General features: G+C 30.1%; 1 protein-coding gene across 3 annotated transcripts in view; it reads right to left on the bottom strand.

Moving 5' to 3' along the window:
- The window catches only part of LOC130893625 (ecdysone-induced protein 78C), a 105,588-nt gene that overhangs the window by 55,131 nt on the left and 36,169 nt on the right, over positions 1 to 14,288 (bottom strand). The gene's annotated exons all lie outside the window — the stretch shown is intronic.

The raw sequence follows: 14,288 nt of genomic DNA, 5'->3' as shown, positions 1-14,288 counted from the left end.
AATCTTCTGTACAGCGAAAGTATCCAAAACTAAAGCAGCAGTCTTTCATCGAACTTAATCTAATGTAGCTCAAACCTGGAGCTAATTTTGTCAATAATTTTTCATTCATAGAAAAATGGAGAGAATTGATTGAAATAAAAAGAATATGTAAACATATTTGACTTAAGTTCTTACAGAATTGGGGAAAATAATATAAATTTAGCTATATGAAAATTTCAGATTCTTGCTGACTACCGTCATAGAGGCACAGATTAGTTCATTCGTGGTAATATCAAATAATTCCAGTAGTTTTACTACCTCTTTCTGAACCCTGTGTTAAAAATAACAGTGTTAAGGAGTGAAAACATTCAAAGCTAATGTAATACAATTCTAAATAAACACTTTAACATTCAGTTTGGTCACATTAGACTAAAATATTGTGGTTGAATAAGATACACTCCCACAGCTAATTTTGATGAAGACATAATCATAAATGATACAGTAATGACAGTAAATTTCATCAGATCAAATAGATCAGACAAAAATTATAGATCTTAAAATTGTCTACAAAAATTGTCTTCATATTTTTTTGGCTAAGTGGCTAAGTATCATGATTTTTAATATATCACGATTTTAAAAGTTGAAAAGGTATATTATACATAATGTGAACGCATATGCCACATTTATACTTCATATATATTTATAATTTATTCGCTAGAAAGAGAAAGAGCGAGAGATAGGTTGGTTGGGTTGCTTGTGATTTGCATTATTCACGTAGGGGGAAGTATATATTAATTTTTATTAGGTTTAGTCCTGATACCCCTGCAGATCTGGAGTTATAAGGGATAAACGATAATGGAGCGATGTGTACTGCAATAGGATGAACAGAGCAAGTGAAAGAGAGAAGAAGAATGGAAACATATAAGCTCCTCAAACAAACCTTTCTTCGTAGAATATGGATAAACGAGTAGGTATGCAGCTTTCTAGTGTGATACAGTAGATTGGAGAGGTGTTTTTGGCAAAGGAATTGTTTCATGAGATAGTATGAATCACGTATGGACATTGGAGCTCGGATTGTGTGTTATGTAGATATCAACAAAAACGGTATTACTGGTGCTGAATCGCCACTTGTATTGGCAGTACCTGAGAATGGACATCTCGCAAGAGAAGTGCTTTTTTGTTTAGGTAATATATTCGCTCTATATTCGATTATGGAATGGATGTAGGTTTTATACGTATGAAGTGAGGTGGATTCGTCCAAATTTTCTTTCGAGTGCATTGATGAGACAGACTCGCCTCCCTACTATGTCCAGAGTATTGTTCAGATCGGTCTAGTAGTGGAGCTAGTATAGAGCATTGTGGACGCCACTAAGGAGAGTAAATGGTTGGGATAAGCAGTAACCGATTTTGACATTGATGGAGTGGTCCCTTATTCCTCAGTTTTTCATGCTTATTATATTGAATAGTATCTGTCTGCTTCATTGTTTGGATGGCTTTTATTAGATAATCTACATAAAGTAATTTTGGGTTTCTTTAAAATAGTAATACACGAGTTTAGTGCTTTGATATTTCTTTTTACACCTTGCGCCTCTTAATCTTTTTGACAAAATGTTTAATTTCGTTTCAATTATGGTAAATTTCTGACTCAAGGCGAAGTTATTACTTTGAATCGAAAATGCAAATTTTGATAGATATATTTTTTTAATGAAGCTCAGTGTTTACCATGAAAATCTAAAAACCTCTTTTCACCCTAATTCAACTATTATTTGGAATTTAACATTCTAGATATCATTAGAATTGTTATGGAAGAGTGCAAATTTTTTGATGAATAATATTATTGTTTTAAGACTACGTTACGACAGAATTCTTGTCTCTATCAAAATATTTGTTGTATATACAGAGTGATAGATTAATACTCAAAATTCATGAGGCATACAACTTTCATTTAAAAAAAATTGCAAAAACACATCATGTAAGAAAAAATTGAGAAACTGAATAGCTTGAATTGAAATTTATGGAAAAAATGTGTCAGTCTAACAATTAGCCTCATACCAATTGTATTATTATTATTATTATTACTATTATTATTATTAACCGCAAAATAGGAAATAGAAATTCTAATAATGATAGGTTGCGGCGATAGACCTCAAAGTTATGAAGAAGCATGTGCTTTAGTTGAAGAAACACATTTTGAATCACCTCCAATTGTTAGAAGTAAGCAGAATTGTTGCAAAATTTATTGAAACGGGAAGCGTGACGAATGAATCAAAGTCTGGAAGTCCAGGAATAAACGATTATGTAAAGTTAAATATTTTATTGTCATTGGAAGACAGCCCTCATGCAACTACAACGGAAATTGCATCACAATAAAATATTATTCGTTTGTTGTAAAGTTTTATATAAAAAGAAAAACTGCACCCACACAAAGTTTAAGATGTTCACGAAATTTTAAGGAGATGATTGGGACAGATGCTTGGGAAACTTCCTAAGGCATTGTGATGAAAATACAAATTTTATTATCAGTGTAGTATTTCCAGATAAGGCAACGTTTTGTTTAAGTAGTACAGTACATCAACACAATTATCACTACTAGGCTCCCAAATACCCAAATGATTAAGATAAAATACACCCGGTCCCCATAAAAATTAAAGTTTGGGTAGATATCGCTAAATAAAGATTTATTGGTCCTTAGTTCATATCTAGAAATTTAACAGCTCACAGATATATACAGCTTATTAGATAGTTTCGGTTAATTAGTCTTAAATGGTATTATCATTTTTTATAATGCAGAAAAACAAGCCCATTAAAAAATATTAATGACTTCATAACTTATATCAAAAGATGCAGAATACAATATGTAAACTGTTTAACGTGTTTTTACATTTCTTTTAATGACAGTAATAAGATCCAAGAACCTGCAATAGTCTTAACCAAGTGAAACGTTGAGAGCAATACACTTATAACATTCTCCCCATTTGAAATGATTAATGAGATTATATTCTATATAGACGTATTCTTTGGATAGAAAATTAAGTTTTCAATTTATATCTCAAAATAATGATAATAATAATTTTTTACGTAAATCTCCTAAAATCGTTGAATTTACTCATGCAAATTACCAATTCCAAATCACCATTACCAAATACCAACGGGCTATAAAGAACCCATTTAGCTCTACCAATTCCTTCACCGATAACCATTCAGTCCAGTCAGAACAGGAAAAAAATAAGTAGATCGTGGAATACATTGAACTACGCAAAGTTTTTTGTTGATTGGGGACATAAGTAAATATGCTGAACGTAAAGAACTCCAGACAAATTTAATGCTTCAGTTGATCGAATAAGTAGCTTCTACGGATTTTGTGGAAATCAAGGACAAGACAAAAGCGATTCAAATTTTGTTTATAAATGATGTAGTTATGCATTTCCTTGTTCGGCAGACTTGGGCAGTACAGCAAAACATCTTACCGCGCGACATGCATAACTCCGTGAACTCTAGTGAAAACGGCATAACGTTTCAGTTTTCAATATGCTTTTCTTGAGTAGAAACTGAGTTGTGAATTTTTAATTCAAGAATTTTTTTTCTTCATCTTTTTCAGAATCTTATGCTGAAGTTTGTTTAGATTAGATATGGTAATGTCATTCAGTCATTCAATAAAGTATATAGGTAATGTTTAGAAATCAATTTCTTTTATAATTATTTTAAAACACATCAATGCTTCAATTTGTTTCTATATTATTATCAGGTCATGGTTGTGTTTTGAATGAGGTCTTCCACTTCTATAAGCACGTCTCACCTTCATGGTAAACTCCTAATTTGACAGATAAAAATCTTTCCATATCGCTGTTAATCGGTTCATATACATATGTTTCCATGTCTCATTGGTATTTTTATTTTTTTACTTGTTTATCGTTGACAATTTTCACAAATAATCGTAATCTAACATTCCAAAATCTATAATTATCCATATGCTCATCGTTTCTGCTGTTTATTTGGTACATTTATAGTGGGAATCGGTAGTAAGCAATTTATTGTTCGAGTCCAGCTGCAATCAGTTGATTCTAAATGGTTACCAAACCACTTCACCAACCATTCAAAAGAATGTTGATGTTGCATCACAACCATCAAAACTAATTGAAAATTTCAGATTATATATCTCCTGTTCTATTTCTATTCAGAGCAGACAATAACTTTCAATTACTTAAACAATACGTGGTTTACTTTTCAGCATATTTATTTGTGTCTCAAAGCAATAAAAACATTTTGGAGGGTTGGAAGTTTTTCCTTTAAACAAACTACGATTACCGAACTATCTCATTTTCCCTTCACGCTATATTTAAGTAGGTCATTCTTAAAAGTAACAATGATTTTTAAATGATTAAGAGTGAATAAATTCTATTTGAATGCTTTCTTAATCGATTCATATCAATTTGATTGATGCAAGAGTATAGAGTGCTCAAAAGTGATACTACAAAATGATAACTGACTAAATACGAAAATATATTGCTCAAAGGCTTTATTTAAAGCGAGCAACTTATAAATGATTTAAAATTTGCAAGTTGGCGGCTAAGTTTAATTAATATATATGAAATATCAATGAATTAGACATATAGAAGCTAATGCTTGTTGTTTATTAGTTTTTAATAGATAAATTATTTTTCTCAACATTTTGAAGCAAAAACCAAAATATATCGAAAACTAATATACAAATTTTATCTGGAAGTGCTCCAAAAGTGCTAGGCTCGAGCCTGCAATTTCATGTGATACAACTTCGTATAAGTCCAGAGCAACTCGCGAAAACTTGAGAGAATAGAAAACGCCTCTATTTTTCACAACTTTCACCTTGTTACCCTGGGTCAATGCAGCAAGTAACTGTTGAATACTTTGATAACAATTCCTATTAAGGGCGATCATTGGCTTATTGTTTCAAACTTGAACTTTACGAAGAGCAGGTACTCGATGCAACGTCTACAAAAACAAATAAGTATCGACATGAAAATGGCGTGGGGAATTGGATTCGTTCATTAGAAATATTTAGATATGACATAAAACTTTATATTTTATAGCCAATTAGAAGTATACAATTTGCAAAAACGATTTATACTGTATTCAAGTTAGTAGATATTAGCGTTTCAAAACACGGAGCAGCGATTTCAATGGAGTTGACATATATGACAGGTACGCATCCAATAACGAGGTTGACTTGCATGTATATTTTGGCAAAACAAATTTAATTCTGTCACTTACCAATCTTGAGGCTAGAGTGATAAAAATGTGTCATCACTGTCAATGTCAATATTTTGGAAATATATATACTCCTTTTAATTTCCCAAAAGCTTTTGCGTGCGTTCTAAATGCGAAGAATATTGTAGAATTTTATGCTTAACATTAATTTATTACTTGCGTGAAAATAATTTTCTGGAAAGTAATTTCACAAATATTATCTACTTCTATTTATGAAGTTCATAGTTGTGCCAAAGTTCATGACTGTATAGTAAACCAAGAACATTCATATGTTGTAATTACAGATATAGCCAAATACAATAGCCAAAAGGTAGATAGGTAGAGGAGGACCCCATAAATGGCCACCTCGTTCACCGGATCTTACAAAAATGGATTTTTTTTTAGGGTTACGTTAAAGAACAAATGTACAAAATACCCGCGACTACTAAGAAGACATGAAGAATAGAATTAAGGAGGTTTCCGAACTGATTATGTCAATATATTACCTCGTGCTAGTAGAGCTGTCGAGGATCGCATATTATATGGACGTAAATGGTAGTCATTTTGAACTTTTAATAAAATAGTTATCTAAAGTTATTGGTTCTTTCTCATTTGTTGTTAGTTATTTTTGTTTAATTTGTTTATTATTTATATACTAGTAATGTTTTAAATGTTACATTCAGTGTTCACTTGTTAAAAAAGTGAATATTTTTAAATCAAACTAAAAATGTCAAGAGTGTACATTATTGGACATAATTTGAAGGGATAAAATAATTTTGTAAGAAGGTAAAATAATGTACTGGGTGCTCCATTTAAAAATATGAAGTTTATGCTAATTGAAATCTCCTGAATTCACAATTTATGGGAAAAGAAAAGACAGGGCTAGATGCAGAATTTTACATTAAATTCGATGGTAAACAAATATACATGGTGTCCTATTTAATAAAACTTCACTTCATGTTGTCACGCTATTCTTCTACTTCTATTTGAAAATTTCTTTTGAATATTTTATTTTGAGTAAGTTATTGCACTTCCACACACTAATGGGCCACCCCGTATATATATATATATATATATATAACAAACATTTATGTTCTTTGGCATACTTGTATTTATAGCAATATTTTTTTGGCGAATCCCAAAGGGATAATACTACTTCATTGTAATAATGTGTAATCTGTTCAACTGAATTAATGTTTACTTTCTGATTAGTATTTATTTACATATTACAGTCTTTGGTTTAGTTGAAAATTTATGTAAATATGACTTTTTAAATAAACGTGTCCCAGTTCTGTGATATTTTTGATCGTGAATTTAGGATACTCCGAAATCAGAACTGGAAGAAAATTAATAACTAATTTTAAATGAACCATGAAAGTAGATTAGTTCTGCCACGTATCATCGAGGGCACTTGAACCGAGATTCTACCAAGCTGTTCCTACTAAATAACAATTAAGTTTGTATTTCTTCTTAGAGGGTTAGTGCCGTCATATACTAAAAGAAGGCATCAGCTTCATTAAAATCATCTTCATAGCTCTTTGGCTAGTTGCCTATATGACTCATGAGTTTTTAGAAATGAAGACAAAAGAATATGTTTCAATACATAACCAAATTTTCGATGTTTGTTGTAGGGTATATTTTTTTTATTTCATTTTTGATTTGTATTCGATATCCATATCTGAAAGATATCGATCTCGCTATGAGGACGATATTTATAAAGGAAATCGTGTCTAATAACCCTATAGGTAAACCCTCATAATTGAAAACGCCTTTAACAGATACACTGCCGATTGTTCCAGCGGTGAAGTCAACCGCAGAAAAATTTATACTAGCGCCATTTGCTGCGAAGGGTCTCTGATAACTACAATTATTGATAATTTGGAAAATATGGAGAGAAATATAGTGGAATCGAGAAAACTTTCTATAATAAGTGTATCAGTCTATTGAAAAAACTATCAGGATAAAACGTAGCTTTGCCCAGAAAAAATACGAAGAATACCAACCGAATGCTTCAATTCTGCATATACTGTTGAAAATCTTGGGTTTTACCAATAAATGCAGCAGCTTTCATGAATTGGTGCCTCAAAAATCTTTCCTGAATCTACTATCTGAAACTGTCCTACAACAATTATTGGTCAGCTTTATACTGATTACCGTTAGACTTAGTCCAACGGGCATTTAAACTTCTTCTAGGTACATCTTACCACAATGAGAGCAGGTAATATCCGCAGCCTTCATACCATGGCCTCGATCAAAGCAAACATGCCAACAATAATGATAGTGATATTGCTGTAGCTTATACTCACTACGCCATTGACCTAATTTCTCAAGCAACGTCGCTTCTTGTTTTGTTCATTTAACAGGTTTCCAAATTTTTGTTTCAGTAATATACAATAGTGGCTTTAGGTTTACTTATTCTTCATTTACCATTCTGGAAGATATAACTGGAAGGATTTCGAACCTGCCAGATCCTATAGTTTTTTGTACACACAAAAAATAATGAACGGCCGATTTGAAACAAATTTATAATTTTTATAATTCATACTGATTGGTATATTATTTTTTGGTGATTTTCAACAATTTATGCAAGGAAAAAAAATTATTTTTGGCGTATAATCATTACAATTTGATATGAGTTTCAGATACATATTTTGGTTTAGAAAAAGATTCTTAAAGTTTCTATGAAATACAAAATATTGGTGAACCATTTTGAAGATTTGACATTAAAGAAGGTAATAAATGCAGAGGAGGTGTATCTACTTATCTATGTTTGTCATCATTGCAGTAACGAATAAATAAAATAAACCAGCAGAATTTTATCCACATAATATTAAATAAACACCGAAAAACTTAAAAAGTTTATGCAACCGTCCATCAGCACATCAATTTAATTAGCACATAATTATCTTCTAATTAACTATTCAATATTGCTTCTGAAGAAGTAGCTGATTTTCACATTGGCAATTAATTTTTTCTCAAAAATTCGCAATGAATAGACCTTTTACAATAATATTTTTCACAATTGACTGTTCCAACGATTATAACAACGAAGACTATGATACGATACATTCATCTATCTGCATGAATACTCAATATTTTCAAATTGTGGCTTATTTATAGAAATATGTGTTGTGTTGTGAAAGTGCATTTCTGCCTTTCATGCAGTACTTATTGATATTTGTTAATCAGTATTTTGATCTCGTAGGTTGATATATTGATTTGAATTTCATGTTGTTTTCTTATCTACCTTAGGAACTTAACGATATAGAAGATGTGGTAAGATAATTAGTTAAGTGAATTATAATTTCTTTTCACTAGTTTTTTATATCATTGTTTATCATTCACTCATTTATTTTATTCTATGAAAATCCTTTTCTTAATTGTTAATTTCTGATAATTTTTATCTTGAGCTAATATTTTTGTATTTTAGAAATCAAATTGAATTCTCATCAAAAGTGTATTATGTTATCCTCTCAGTGAGTCTAATGAACTCATCATATTTAACATTCACATTTAACATTTATTCAATTGTAGTGAAATTTATAATGAATATTATGTCGAAAGCATCTGGCTTGGTGTATATTTAAAATCAAACCACAGGTCAATACACATAACACCTGTTGACACAAAGCACTTTGTTATATAGCTATCAAAGAATTACGTAAACACCCTTCTTTTAAGAATGACCCAATTAAACACTATCCGTTAATCATAATATGAACCTTGACTTAGTTGTCGTAGCAGCGAACGTAAAACAGGTGGTCGCGTAGTAATCGGGCGCCTGGACGCCATCTCCACGTGATCATTAAGTCCCGATGGACGTCTTTTTCAGCGAGTAGAGCATAATCGCGTTGCCGTAGTACTAAAACAACCTCCGAAGACGATGATCGAGGCCCGGTGGACTGGAGTGTGATGTTAGGAGGATGAGGTACAAGGGAGAGAAGTGGTGGCAGGAGGGAAGTAATACCATGCTACCGGCTCCTAGGTTGTCGACCTCAAAAATTCTCAGCGTCGAGTTGTGTTGTTGGTTGGTAGTGCTTGAACATAGATAATGATGTACAGTGATGACGATGGTTTTGATAATGACAAAAAATGGACACTATTTTTTTACAATATTTAGTTGGATATTAATGAATCTATTGATAATATTTGATTCTAAGAAAAACTCAAAAGAATAAGGAATTTTCATTCATTAAACAGAGCAAGTGAAGTATATATACAAGGTGATTCATTAGTTGTTTTCCTGAAATACAAGTTAAAATATTAGAATTATTTTTGCTTTTTCTTTTGGACTGATGAATATTTTTCTATCATATATGTTAATGAATGTAATCACATAAAATACATTTAATATTTGTTAACTTGCAAACGAATACGAAAAGTTAGAGGGAGCCTAAATGCCACGTCACGAGTGAAATTATAACATTAAAGAGATTTTTTGAGAGTCCAAAATTTTTTGTGTGAATAATATACCTTTCTTCATATCCATTTGGGAAAGATTTACAGATAAACATGGGACTACAACATCGAGTGGGTTCAAATTTGAAGGTACGTTTAATAGTAGGATATAGTCGTTTAGATAGATTCTAAAATTTAACAGCCCAACTAATACGAACAAAATAGAAAATCGAAATAGTTTTGACCAAATATTCCTTTAATATCAAAATTAGCAAAAAAATTCTCAATGTGGCATGTGGAGCAGAGGACTCAATTGTTTTATTAATTTATTATTAGTAAATTTTCTGATTTTGCAAAACTGTCGAAAACTTGAAGATTAACTTACCCCTCTCAAGCTGAAATCCTTGGGTAATTCAGATGAGGTTTTTTATTAATTTGTATCAAAATTTTATCCTCTCCATCAACAGAAATATAATTCGGTAGTTCCACTTCATTCTTAGTCTGTATTCTTTTCAACATAGGTCACATTATATGGATTTTATTGTTAATGTTATTTTGTTTTAAAATTCATGTATTGATATTAATCCTTAAACAGCGAATACATTCATTTAGTAACTGCACTCTCATGATAGCGAATAAACCATACCATTAAACACCTCAAAATTTGAAGACACTCGATCTTGCAGCCCCAAACAAAAAGTATTGAAGAAAAAATAATTTTACTGAAATGGCAACTCTGCTATTCCCCAAAAGTATCAAATATCAAATATTATATTTGCCGAGAAAAAGAGTTCTTTTACTAGAATTGATCATTCACCAGTTCAAGATCTTAGAAAATTTGAAATAGATTTCATTGTGAGGCATAATTATGACCAAACTAATTTGAAGAAAGAAAGTATTTTTACTAATACAACGATCATTTTGAACTGTTTGTTGTTTCTAAAAACAGGCGTTTTTTGTTATTATTTTTAGTTATTATGGATTATATGGGTGATTCCGTTCTAACTGTGATTTTTTGTATTCAAAATTTCAAGATTTTAAAATTTAACTTTTCTAACTTTTTTATGCATATTATTCATCTATTTTACTGTAAAAATAAAACTCTAAGAGGAATTTACTACAACTTCAAAGTATCACGAGCAAGACACAAATGTCGGATTTTGAGTTCCACGGTACTGACTCATTTATCCACGGTACTGACATGGTAACTTAAGATATTAAACAACAAGTGCATCAATTTTCCTCAGTTTGATCATAAACATTAGAATTTATAAGGTAATTAGTTTAAATCATTTGTTACGACAAAAAAAATTAATAATTTATCGGTAAATTCTAGGAATGGACATGACACGGTACTGACATTCAAGTGATGTAGTATAAGTTTTCTTTAAGTGGCAAGTTATATTGTATAAAAATAATGTTTAAATATCTTAAGAATTATTCAATTAACACAAAATTTTTATTAATTGATTATTAATTAATTACTAGTACAAAAAAACAATACAGGACATTGAATATCACAGTTATAATGGAATCACCCATATAGAATTCGGTTCAAAAGATATGGAAGATATAATTTTCATTCGACAGATTCATTATATATAATACAGAATTATATTTCTAGATGTCGTTCCAATTTACACTAATTTTCCATATGATTTAGTAGCACATGTTTTAATAGAAAAATGGAATTTGATACATAAATTACTTACGTTGAATTTCTAGAAGGCATAATGCTTATCCAAAAGAATATCTAATATTTTCAATACAAAGATAATTTTTATTAACAATCGAATGGTGATCTCCAATTTATTCCTATTTAACACAAATAGTAATGGAATATGTAGAAGAAGAAGTGTTGAAAATATGAAATTCAATGTATTATTCAACCCTAAAATCTAATTTACCATAGGAAAACAATAATCATTTGAATTTTCTAGATATAACGTTTATCAAAACCAACTATGATAAAATTAAAAGCAAATTATATACAAAAGAAAAATAGTCTCGACGATACCTTAATTAGAACTCCTTCAAAAAACTAAAGCCACCCAAATCTTATTCCGAAGGAATTAAAAAACTCAAGATCATCTTAATAAATAATCAATATCCATCAAATAAAAAAAACAGACAAATTAAACAACGTTCAAATAGATTTCATAATAATAATAATTAAACATTACATAAACATTAAAATGTTCGTTTACAAAAATAAATATTATTAGTAATAGAGATAATAATTATTCCATACAATATTATGAGCATAGAAAAATTATTCTTCTCAGTAATAAAGAGCAAATTTAAATATACTATGCGAAACACAAAAAGGGTCAAATAGATTCGAGAGATTTTTCTTCTTCCTAAACCATCTCTTCATACACCGTACACCTGGTACACGTGTATTGGTTACTCTCAGAAATAGAATCAAAACTGGTTTCCATCTTAAAAGTTCATTCAACCTCCACGTGGTTATGTACTGTGGATGCAATGGTGCTTTTTTCGTTATTGCTTTGCGGCACAGGACTACTTTCTTTTACTATAGTTACAGGAATTAAAACTCGGAATTTCTATGCAACGTTGTCAGACGATAAGGTTTATAAAGTTAATATACAAATTTTTGTTTATAATAAGCTATAAGTTATTACTTGCTTCAAAATTTATTTCATTGGATCTTTGAGTGATTATTAAATAAGTATAACTATTGATATCATACATAGTTGTTGATTAGCGTAATAAAGTACAGTGCCTCTTTTGTCCTTTGAGATATCGATTCAAAAATTTGAGGGAATATAGCCATCTTCACATTTCAAAATTATATACAATCTTACAGGATGTTCCATAATGCTGTGCCATATCAAATTTATAATGAAACACCCTACATTTTATCGCATCAACCATCTGTATGTTTCTCTTAATTTTTATATTTTTCTTCTTCCCCTGTTTTTATTTTCTGTACTAAAAAAGTTTGAAGCGTATTTTCGAATTCTTTTCATTAAATATTGGGAAAACTTTAGACTTTCAAAATTTTTTGTATGAAAACTCATATTCTTTATATCTTTTGAAACGAATTCTATGTAATAAATATAACAGTCACTTGGACATTATACCAGTTTTACCGTCTAACACTGATTCTAACAATACTATTTTACCTATTAACACGCCTTGACCATATATAGAATCAGTTACTCCTAAACTTTCTGGAATCTGAACCATATAATCTAAAAGTAGCTTACAAGCAAAAATTTCACACTTCAATGAACATTTACTAGAACAGAAGATAGAGCCGTTGAATTGCATAGCATAGGTCATGAAGTTTCCTGTTGTGTGTTCCTTAGATACACGTGTCTTTTATAGAGGACATTCTATGAATTATGAATTTGTCCAATTTTGATAACTGAGAACTACTACGAAATAACAGATATTGCTCAAATTATGGAATGGAATTACAAGGAGTAGACACATTGAGGCCCTGGAATCAAAGAAAAAGCTGATTCCAATCTTGAGGTAACTAACAGTGATAGTATCAACAGTGATCTCGATGATGAGCATATTATTTTTATTGTCTATTTCAATCATTTTATAATTTTTTTGTTTCAGCTTTTCATTTCCTCGCTGAAATTCCATGAAGTAGGCAGATTGAGGCCTTAGAATCATCCAAAAAAAGGGTGATTCGTTGCGTGGAGTAGGCAGATTGAGACTACTAAACGAATAATCACGGCTTCAAAGTTGGAGCTGAAACGTCGAGAAGTTCTTTTGTTCATGACCACGGAAACTTTTCACAATATGAATATATATATATATATATATATATATATATATACATATATAAATGTTCTTTGACACACTTTTAACTTTTTAAAAAATATTTTATTTAAAAGAAATGACTTATAATTTCTACAGATAATAACTTTACACACACAAATCAATATTTTAACAATTAACAGTAACAAAACAATGAATGAACTCGAATTTAATCCAATGAACTTATATTTATTTGATACATATGACTGTGAATATTATTATATTATTTATTGCACTTTGTAATCGCTGAACAAATCTTGAAGAATCTGGATTTGAGTGGATTGTAGCTTGAGACAATATAAGAATCTGGAAATTCTTTTTCTACAACTTATCCTTATTTAACCTATAAAAATGCAACGTCATTCATAATCAAACCAATTAAAAAATTTCAATCAACGTCACATTGAATATTGAATGCTATGAGTTTAGTTTTCACAAGAATTTATACAACTTAAAGCAACCACAAATCTCAATTAATTATTGTAAGTGGAATTTGTTATTGTTATACATTTATACATATTTTATTTACACAGACGATGGATGAGTATTCGAATGCTCGGGAAATAAAAAGTAAGTCTACTTTGGTGTTTCATTGCCACGTTCCCAATAAGTATTTTATATATATATATATATATATATATATATATATATATATATATATATATATATATATATATATATATATATATATAAACTTTTTCTTCATTTCTCTACGGATTTTTGAACTTTCTGTATTTTATTTAGTGGGATGCTGATTCCTCCAGATATACTGTGAAAGTATTTAAATTAAATATACGGGTTTATAAATATATAAATTGTAACCAGCTATATTATGAGCGATTTCTTATTGAGAACGTGGCAATGAAATATCAAAGTGGGAGATAATT

The sequence above is a fragment of the Diorhabda carinulata genome, chromosome 5 (genome assembly GCF_026250575.1).
Source record: "Diorhabda carinulata isolate Delta chromosome 5, icDioCari1.1, whole genome shotgun sequence".
In the NCBI taxonomy this organism is placed as follows: domain Eukaryota; kingdom Metazoa; phylum Arthropoda; class Insecta; order Coleoptera; family Chrysomelidae; genus Diorhabda; species Diorhabda carinulata.
This window is presented reverse-complemented; position numbering and strand designations above follow the sequence as displayed.